Source organism: Meriones unguiculatus (genome assembly GCF_030254825.1).
Source record: "Meriones unguiculatus strain TT.TT164.6M chromosome 13 unlocalized genomic scaffold, Bangor_MerUng_6.1 Chr13_unordered_Scaffold_41, whole genome shotgun sequence".
NCBI classification, from domain to species: Eukaryota; Metazoa; Chordata; class Mammalia; order Rodentia; family Muridae; genus Meriones; species Meriones unguiculatus.
The window spans coordinates 2,380,646-2,389,315 of NW_026843650.1; positions in this window are offsets into that span (position 1 = coordinate 2,380,646).

Sequence of the window (8,670 nt, forward strand, 5' to 3'; positions counted from 1 at the left end):
CAATAGACAGCTCATTATATGTCTTAAATGAGTAATGTCTAAAACTCTGTTGTGTACAGCCTTTAACTTAAGGGTTTAGGAATTTTAACCAAGAGGAAGGCAAAGTTATGCATCTGGGGAGCAATAGACTGGGATTAATGTGACCTGAGCCAACAAAGCTTGTCTCAGAAATATTTTTCCAAAAGGCTGAAGATGAAGCTATTATAGAATGAATATCCACCACCCAGAAGAAAGAATGCGACACACAATCAAATGGTTAAATAAAAGAGTTCTCTTTAATAGTAGCATGTGTCCAGTTCTAGTTAATGCTATAAGAGAAGACAGCCTAAAGCTGATTTTGTACTCCATACATGTAGTCTTCCTTAAGTCTCTTTTAGGCTCCAGGTTATATATTAAACAGTTTCAATATGGATTAGAGAGTTCAAGTTTAGCCACTGAGTCAATTGGGAGATTTACACAGCAAAGACATTCTTAGAATGATTTCTGTACTCTACTGCCCTAAAACAGCAGGTCATTATTCAGTGGCATGGTATAAGTGAGAGGTCTCAGAGGTTTCAAATGTTAGGAAAAGTAGAAGGTAGAAAATGTAAAAGCTGGGGTGGAAAGGTTTTGCACAAGCAATATCTTATAATAAGTAAGCTTCTTAAGAAGAATAGCACCTTGTACATTACTTCCTGGGGAGGAATAGAAGGAAACAGGAGACATCTATGAATTGATCAGACACTCTCATAAAATGGGATAAAATCATGAGTTTAATAAAAAAAATACTGCGCAAGGGGAACATAGGATCTCAAGAACATTATTTACGAAGACCACATTGACTTTGGAACTGATGAGGGTATCTCCATGTGTTGGAAAGAGGTGGGTTTTGAGAATCTGAAGGAAACCCTCCTCAAATGCCCCAACCCTGCAGCTCACCCTATTTCTGGTTTTAGAAAAGGAACACTGCTTTATTTTAAATACCTCAGAATTTTTGGGAAATCTCCCAAAGTGCAGGCCACAGGTTCTACTAGCTCTGCCAAACATATTTGGGGACTGTCAGAAGAAGTTAGATGACTCTACATACATGAAGCTCTTGTGGAAAGCTTTGTTTGATTATAGCAGCCCTTCAACACAACAGTATTTTCCCTGTTCAATTGGTTTTAACCATATATCTTCTCCATGTGACAGAGCTAGGCTTTTCTCAAGAAGAAAACTGCAACTTTCTGGCACACCAGTCTTTAATGTTGGCTGTGAGTCTGTAATGGCAATTAAGCAGCTTGGTAGATGTGTCTTCTTTGATATGGAGATGGGCAAATGGTTGCTATGAATCAGGGCTGTCTCCCTGGTTATGACTGGAGACAAATTTGTTGACTATCCTCTTGAGCAAACATGTATTTCCTAGCATCCTAATCTCGAACAGGCCTGCTTGGAATGCTACTTATCTGCTTAGCCCTTAGCTAAATTCTATTTGATGTGACTTCCTTTCACCAAGTATTGGTAAATCCCTTACATGAACAATTCTACCCGTTTACATCACAGCTTTCCAATGAAGTGCTACTCAACACGTACATTATTTTCAACCTCCACAAAATTTACTCCAAAGGAATCTTATACCTGAATGTTAAATGCCAAGGTCAGAACTTGGAAAAGATCCTAGAAACTAGGCCTCTCTGAGTTTGCATCCTACCAAGGACATTTCTATGTTCAAGCCCCCGCTGCAAATACTTGTGAACACGGAGTTCCACTGTGTGTAAGGAGGCGGACTCAAGAGCCCAGCTTTCTCCAAGCAGCTCTTCTATTTTGCTCTTCCATTTTACTAGCAAGATTAAACTAACTTCACATCCCCAAGCATGCAGCGCAATTTCCCACTCAACCCCTTGAAACATTTTTCTGATTATCTGGTTAAAATTGCTGTTATCTTAACCAAGGTGCCTAAATCATAAAAATATATCACTTACCAAGCCCTACCTTACTATGGACAGAGGACACACTTCTGTGCTCACTTTTCACTTTGAGCTCTGGACCAAATGTCAAGAGATATAAATTAAGGGCCTTGTATTCCAGACTAAAGTTCTTGGAAAAGAGTTAAAGACCTTGAGCCCAGTATCCTAAAACAGCAGAGCACTAACAAAAACTCCCTTGCTTAATCCACAATGCTAAAATTTGATTGGATGACCCCAACACTCGCCATGGGGCCCCCGCCTTGTGGAGTTAACCCTTTAAATATACAATAAAGCTTACTATGGGGCACCATTCAGATCCTGAACTGGCCACCTCCCTGAGCTCAGAAAATACAGCTTTCATTTTAACCTTCTGTGTCTTGGCTTCCAACTGGAACCCATTATAGTAAAGATATTCAGATAAACAAGCTGTGGTCACAGGTCAGACAGATATCATTAAGTTGGATGATTCTGGCTGCCAGAAGGACAGCTCCTACCCAGCTCCAGGAAGGACCCTACAAGGCAGCTCCTTATGTTCAGCCTCCTGCTCCAAAAGGTAAAAAAAAAAAATCAGGTAATTTTCTGTTGTTATGTGGAATTATAGGTGTCTCTGCTCACTTAATTCCAAAAGAGTACTTTTTCTTCTCTACAATAAAACTAAAGTTTGAGGCTGGAGAGGTGGCTCAGCAGACACGAACAATCTCTTTTCCTTCAGAGGTCCTGAGTTCAATTCCTGGCAACCACATGGTGGCTCAAAACCATCTATATTGAGATCTGTTGCCCTCTTCTGGCATGCAGGCACACATGCAGACAGAACATTAATAAAATGAATAAAATCTTTAAAGAAACAACAAAATAGTTTGAATAATATTCACAATAGAAATAAATACATAATGTTATGCACTATTTATACATTAACTATATAATACATTAAGTATATAAAAACGGATATTTTAAAATGTTAAGTGTTTAACCATGTTTTCCCAATAAAAATAAAAGTGTTACCATCTAAGGCAGGTTAGCTGATCAGAACAAAACTAAGAAAAGTGTCACTTGTCTAAGACATTTTTATAAAAATGTCTAAGACATTTTTATTCAACTGTAATTTATTGTCATCATTTTAATTCAATCAAAACAAGTCAGTATGTTTCTTAACTCGTTTTCACGTCATGCAGCATGACTCATTGGCAGAAAGCTCTCCTACTGTCAAAATAAACCAACTTTTTCCATTTTTATAGTATACTATAAAAGCATATTTGCTTTTTATTTCTATAACAACTCTTGCGCTAAAAAGCCTGATATTATATTTTTCCTTCTCCACATATTAAATAAAACTATGTTACAAAAATTCTTTGAAAGTGATTGCTTCACCCAGGTTGTGCTGTTTCTGCCCTTCATTTTCTATTGCGAACTATAAGGTAGACAAGATGACTGAAGCTCTCCTACCCAATGGACAAATGGGAATGTAGCAAGATTGAAATCAGAGAGAGAGAAGTTCGTTGATTTGACACTGCTTATGCTGTAATTATATGCTGTTTCATGACCAATATAGCACTGACTGTGAGAGTCTTTTATAAGTATGTAATCCTTTAACCATTGCTATTGTCTTCATTCATTTACCATACTGTCCTCCTGGCATCAACAAATGAGGAATTAGATTATTTTAAAAGTTATGCCATCACAAATATAAATGCAATAAGCATGAGAATTCAGATAATTCTTTAAAAATAATCAAAATACATGAAAATTTACTGAGAAGACTGTTGGGATCAATCACAACTCTGTCATTTTATGAGAGCTCTGTGCAATGCTGGCACACATAAACATGGATACTAGGAGAATGTGTGAAAACATGGTATACTGTGCTGTTTTTGGAAATGAGGGGGTGTGGGTGTAGGTAATATCTGCAAATACATCAGATTACATACACTAAATACTTGCAGTTTTACATTGACTATAACAACACAACTTGATGTTACCTAAATTTAGTTTGTATACATGGGAAGTCCCAAATTCAAGAGTTTATTTTGTATGCTAATAGAAGATCCCATATCATATTCAAATTTATTGTTCAATTCTAGACCATGTTTTATTTTCACTTTTTGTCTTCTTAAATTATACTTGGTGGGATAGCTTTTCTGATAACAATGTATTTTGTGCCAGTAAACTCTATACTGAAGTCTTCTTTCTATAGCTGTGTAAATTATTTCATATCACTTTCAATTTTATACACTAACTGTAGGTTGCTAAACAAATTATTATGTAAGATAATATCTGTGGCAAGCCATGGCTATTAGGCTATTAAGTTGCCACGCCTAAAAGATGGCACCTGCTGGATGTACTGACTGCTGATAAACAAGTCCATATTTGGTCAAGGCGAGCGTGGCACTGGCCCATTGGCTGCCTGCTGCAGGTCTGATGAGTAAGCGTGGTTGGCTGTGATTAGCTGATGTGGCTGCCTATATAATTGGGAAGGACCCAGGGTATGGGGGGAGAAGAAGCTTACAAAGGCCTGAATAAACTGCTTGAGGAAGAGCTGGTGGTTGCGTCTTCCTTGCTGGACGAGACAGGCGCAACAAATATCTACACTTTTATACTGTAATAAACAACACCAATGGAATGATGTATTTAAAAAACAAAGAAGTTGGTTATAGTCTATTTCAATATGAATTCAACAGAATATAAAGAAAATTTCTATGAATTTCTAAGAGGAAAGCTGATTCCAAAGCTATATCCCATGAAAAACAACACAGAATTCCAAATACGATAATGAAGTAAGATTGCACACATGGGCAACTGTGACCTCAGAACGTATCTCAGAGCTACAACTATCAAGAATGTGTACAAAAGTTGTGACAAAATTAGGAGATGAAGAGAAAAAGCCAAAATGATAAGCCTAAAAATGTATTCAAATTATCCTCAAAAGACCCAAGGAAGCTCTGCCAGGAAAAATGTGTACTTTACCATATGTACTTTTGGTTATATGTGTACAGAAATTAAATACACACAGACTTCAAAACTCTTACAAAAGCAACTCAAACTGACCGCTAATGTACATTTCTGACCCACTGGCTACTGTAGATGGATCTTCTAAAAGGAGAGACCACATGCTCTATGCTCTGGAGCTCTATGTGGAAAAAAAAGTGATCAAAAATGTGGGCTACAATTCTCCAGCTGCTCATGACTTCTTGTGGTTTCAAGCAAATCCAGCCCCACTGAAAGCCACACACAAACCAATGTGGTGAGTGTTTTCATGTTTGCTTACTCCCACATGGATTGTGCCATAAGATATGGAATCTGCCTTATCCACCTCCCCAACACCATGCACACCTTAAAAACCTCTGCATCTCAGAAATTCCTTCTGTGTCCTGAAATTAAATTTTCTGGAATCATACCACTGTGGTTGAAAGCAGCGAAAAGATAAAAAGATTCCAAACAAAATTGCTGAAGAATGCACATCACCCCCTTTCTACTAGCTTCAAAACTATTTATAAAATTTGGCCACAAAACTGAATGTGAAAAGCAAGGTCATCAGTTTTCCACTCTGTCTTCCTGCCACACACCAAAAGCAATGTGTGTGTGTGCACACTGGATAGTGATATTTTAATCATCACAGCTTTAAACTGCCAGGGCTGCAGAGGAATTTTCCCATGCCCCTGCCCACCACCGCCAAGCAATCCACACACTCAAGGCAGAGTCAGAGACCATGGACCATTCCCCAAGTCACCACATACATCAACAGAACAACTGTTGACCTCCAGTCTCAGCACACCATATCAGACTCTGAGAACTTAGCAGACCTATTCCTCCTGGTTTTGGGACAGTGGCCCACACACTGCCCATTGCATGGTTTGTGGTCTCCCTCACAATTCTCTTCAGCTGCATTAGAAAAGAATCCTGGAAAGAAACTATGAGCTACCTCCCACTGATTAGTAGGTCTGCTGCTGATTAGTAGGTCTGCCCAGGCCCCCTCCTTTCCTTTGACCACCTAGCTGGGCTTCAGGACAGTAGCAGCTCCTCTACTGGTGGATCAGATCAAATGACTCAGACAGCTGAGACCTTCCCAGCTGGGCCCTTCCACCTTAGGGGCACACAGAGCCCTACTATAAGAAATCTGTATTTTAGTACAACTTTCCAGTCTCCAAAACACAACGAGACAGTTCCTCTTCCAAGTTACAGGGTCCTTTGTGTGCACGTTCCAACACACAATCAAAGTTCAGTGCAGCTTTCTACCTCATAGCTGAGAAACCCCAAAGCCAAACAAGTCAAAGTCAAACAGTAACAAAAATTATAGCAAAAAGTAACCATGAATTTGAAAGTAAGAAGTGGTAAATGGGAAAAGAATGAAAAAAAAAGAAAAGGTAAGGACATGGATGATTCTAGTTATGGTACGGTAGAAAGTTTATTATACATAGAAGTGACAGAACAGCTGGATGCAGGGACATATGGGAGAGTCCAGAGGGGACATGACTGTGAGTCTTATGAGGAAAGAGAGGAGAGGAGAGGAGAAAGCCAGACCAAGAGGCTAGAATATTAAAGAATAGACGAAAAAGACCAGGCAACCAAAATGGTTGTATTACATAAGGAAGACCATCCAGGGGAAGGGGAACTCAGCCAGTGGGCTAGAAGGCTGGGTATGTCAACCATTACCCTATGACAGGTAGAAACAGAGGGATGCTTGGAGAACCAGCAGCTGGGCCTGCTTTGATTTGTTAAATAGGTTTCTCAGCCGTTTGTCCCAGCATTTGAGACTTAACAGTAGGCAAGAATGAGGAGGTTGAAATAATTTAACTATACTCTCAAAAACTGTTGTAAAAAGTTGAAACAGGCTTCATGCTCCAATAGTTTTCCGGGACTAGACATATGTAGAAGAGCACACCAAGTATTATGCAATCCTTTTCTCTTGGGTCACGCCATTCTTAGAAAAATAACATTCCTGTTAGGATCGGCCACACTAGTTTGTCATGTCTTCTGTGTTTGTTGAACCAGTGTAACTATAGAAATTTGGTTTCTAGAACTAAGTTTAGTTCCTCTTCCAAAATCTTGATTGCCTTAAGTCTGTGAACTTCAAGTATTGCCAGTTTGGACTTTTCCTAACCATCTAAAATTAAATAACTGACACTTCTGTCCAAGCAGGAAAGCTCTCACCATCCTTTCTCTCCATCCCTTTCTGTGCTATGATGACACCAGCTTCATAGTTGGCCAGTGAACTCAATTCATACACAGGTTCCTCTTTATTTGTAATTGCCCACCCTACGAGAGCCAGGGATGATTGAGAAACCTCATTCACTGGTCTCTTTTCCATTTCACTGACCAGGTTAAAGTCCAGCCTGAAATGAGTTGCAAGACACTGGGCCCCAGAAGCAGGATTAGGTGTTCAAAGCAAGTCTTAACTATATAACATGAAGAAAGGCTGAGTTTTGGGAGACACTGCTCTAAACAGAAACTAGTGAAAAATCCCTTTTGAAATAGGAATGAAATTCTTTTTTGAAAAAAAAAATCTATTTAATTTTATTTTCTGTGCATTACTCTGAAGGTGTCATATTCCTTGAAATTGGCATTACAGACAGTTGTGAGCTGCCACGTGGGTGCTGGGAATTGAATCTGGGTCCTTTAGAAGAGGAGACAGTGCTCTTAACCACTGAGCCATCTCTCCAGTCCTAGGAATGAAATTCTTAATGACTGGGAAATGTTGGAGAAGAGAAACAAGTAAGAGATTAGAACAGTGATGCATAAAGAAAATATAACTTAGTAAGTAATACAAACAATTGACTTTTTTAGAAAGATAAATATAATTGAAAAAATATGTATGTATCCTGACTTTGAACAAAAGCACATCCTTCTCTGGTAGAGCTAATGGCATTAATCAGATACTGTTTGACCTTGATTCTACCTGCAGTGTTAGCTGCTGAGATTGGTAACCTGACATACAAAGCTACCACCAAGAGCTGAGTCTTAAATTTCTGGGCAGCCATAACCCTGTCTAGGAAGACTATGAATAAATTCATAGGATAGACCTACTTGGGAATTCAATACTCACTGGCTTCCTCTAACCTACCCAAATTGAACACTCGCCAACCTGGTTTTACTCACATGCAATAGTTAATACGTGATAGAAATTTAAAAATCACCAACCATGTGGGAATAATGTCCTTTTTCATAGGGTGACCCCTGAAGCTGATTGCTTTAAACTTTTTTCTCTGATCTAGCTATTGCCTACCCTGTTTCACCCAGCAATTGTACATAATAAATTGTTCTTCCTGTTATGAACAGATGGCAGATACCATGCTCCAAATGCAAATCCCTTCACTGTAACTACAATGGACAGTATTACACTCCCAAATATGATCCTCACTTTTGAGAAGAAACTCCATTTTATTCTCAATACATGGAGAACTCAGTGAAAGCTCTCAAGGCCTAGGCCCCAGTCTGTTATTGGCTACACCAAGAATGTTAATGGGTTTGAGAAAGAACTATGCCATTCCCCATATATGAAGGCTTCATGGAATGCCTTCATTACACAGGTCAGCCATGAACACAAGTTTTGTTTTATTTTTTCTTTTCAAAGAGTTGTCAACCAGTATAGACTTGCCCTTGTGGAAAAACTATTCTTTTCTCAAAAAGAAAACTGGACATTTAGGTAAATGAATTTTAATTCAGAACATGGCTGTTCTGCCAAGAGATCATATCCTAAGACTTTCTACGTCTATATGATCTGGTTGGAATACAGACACACCTTTAATCCCAG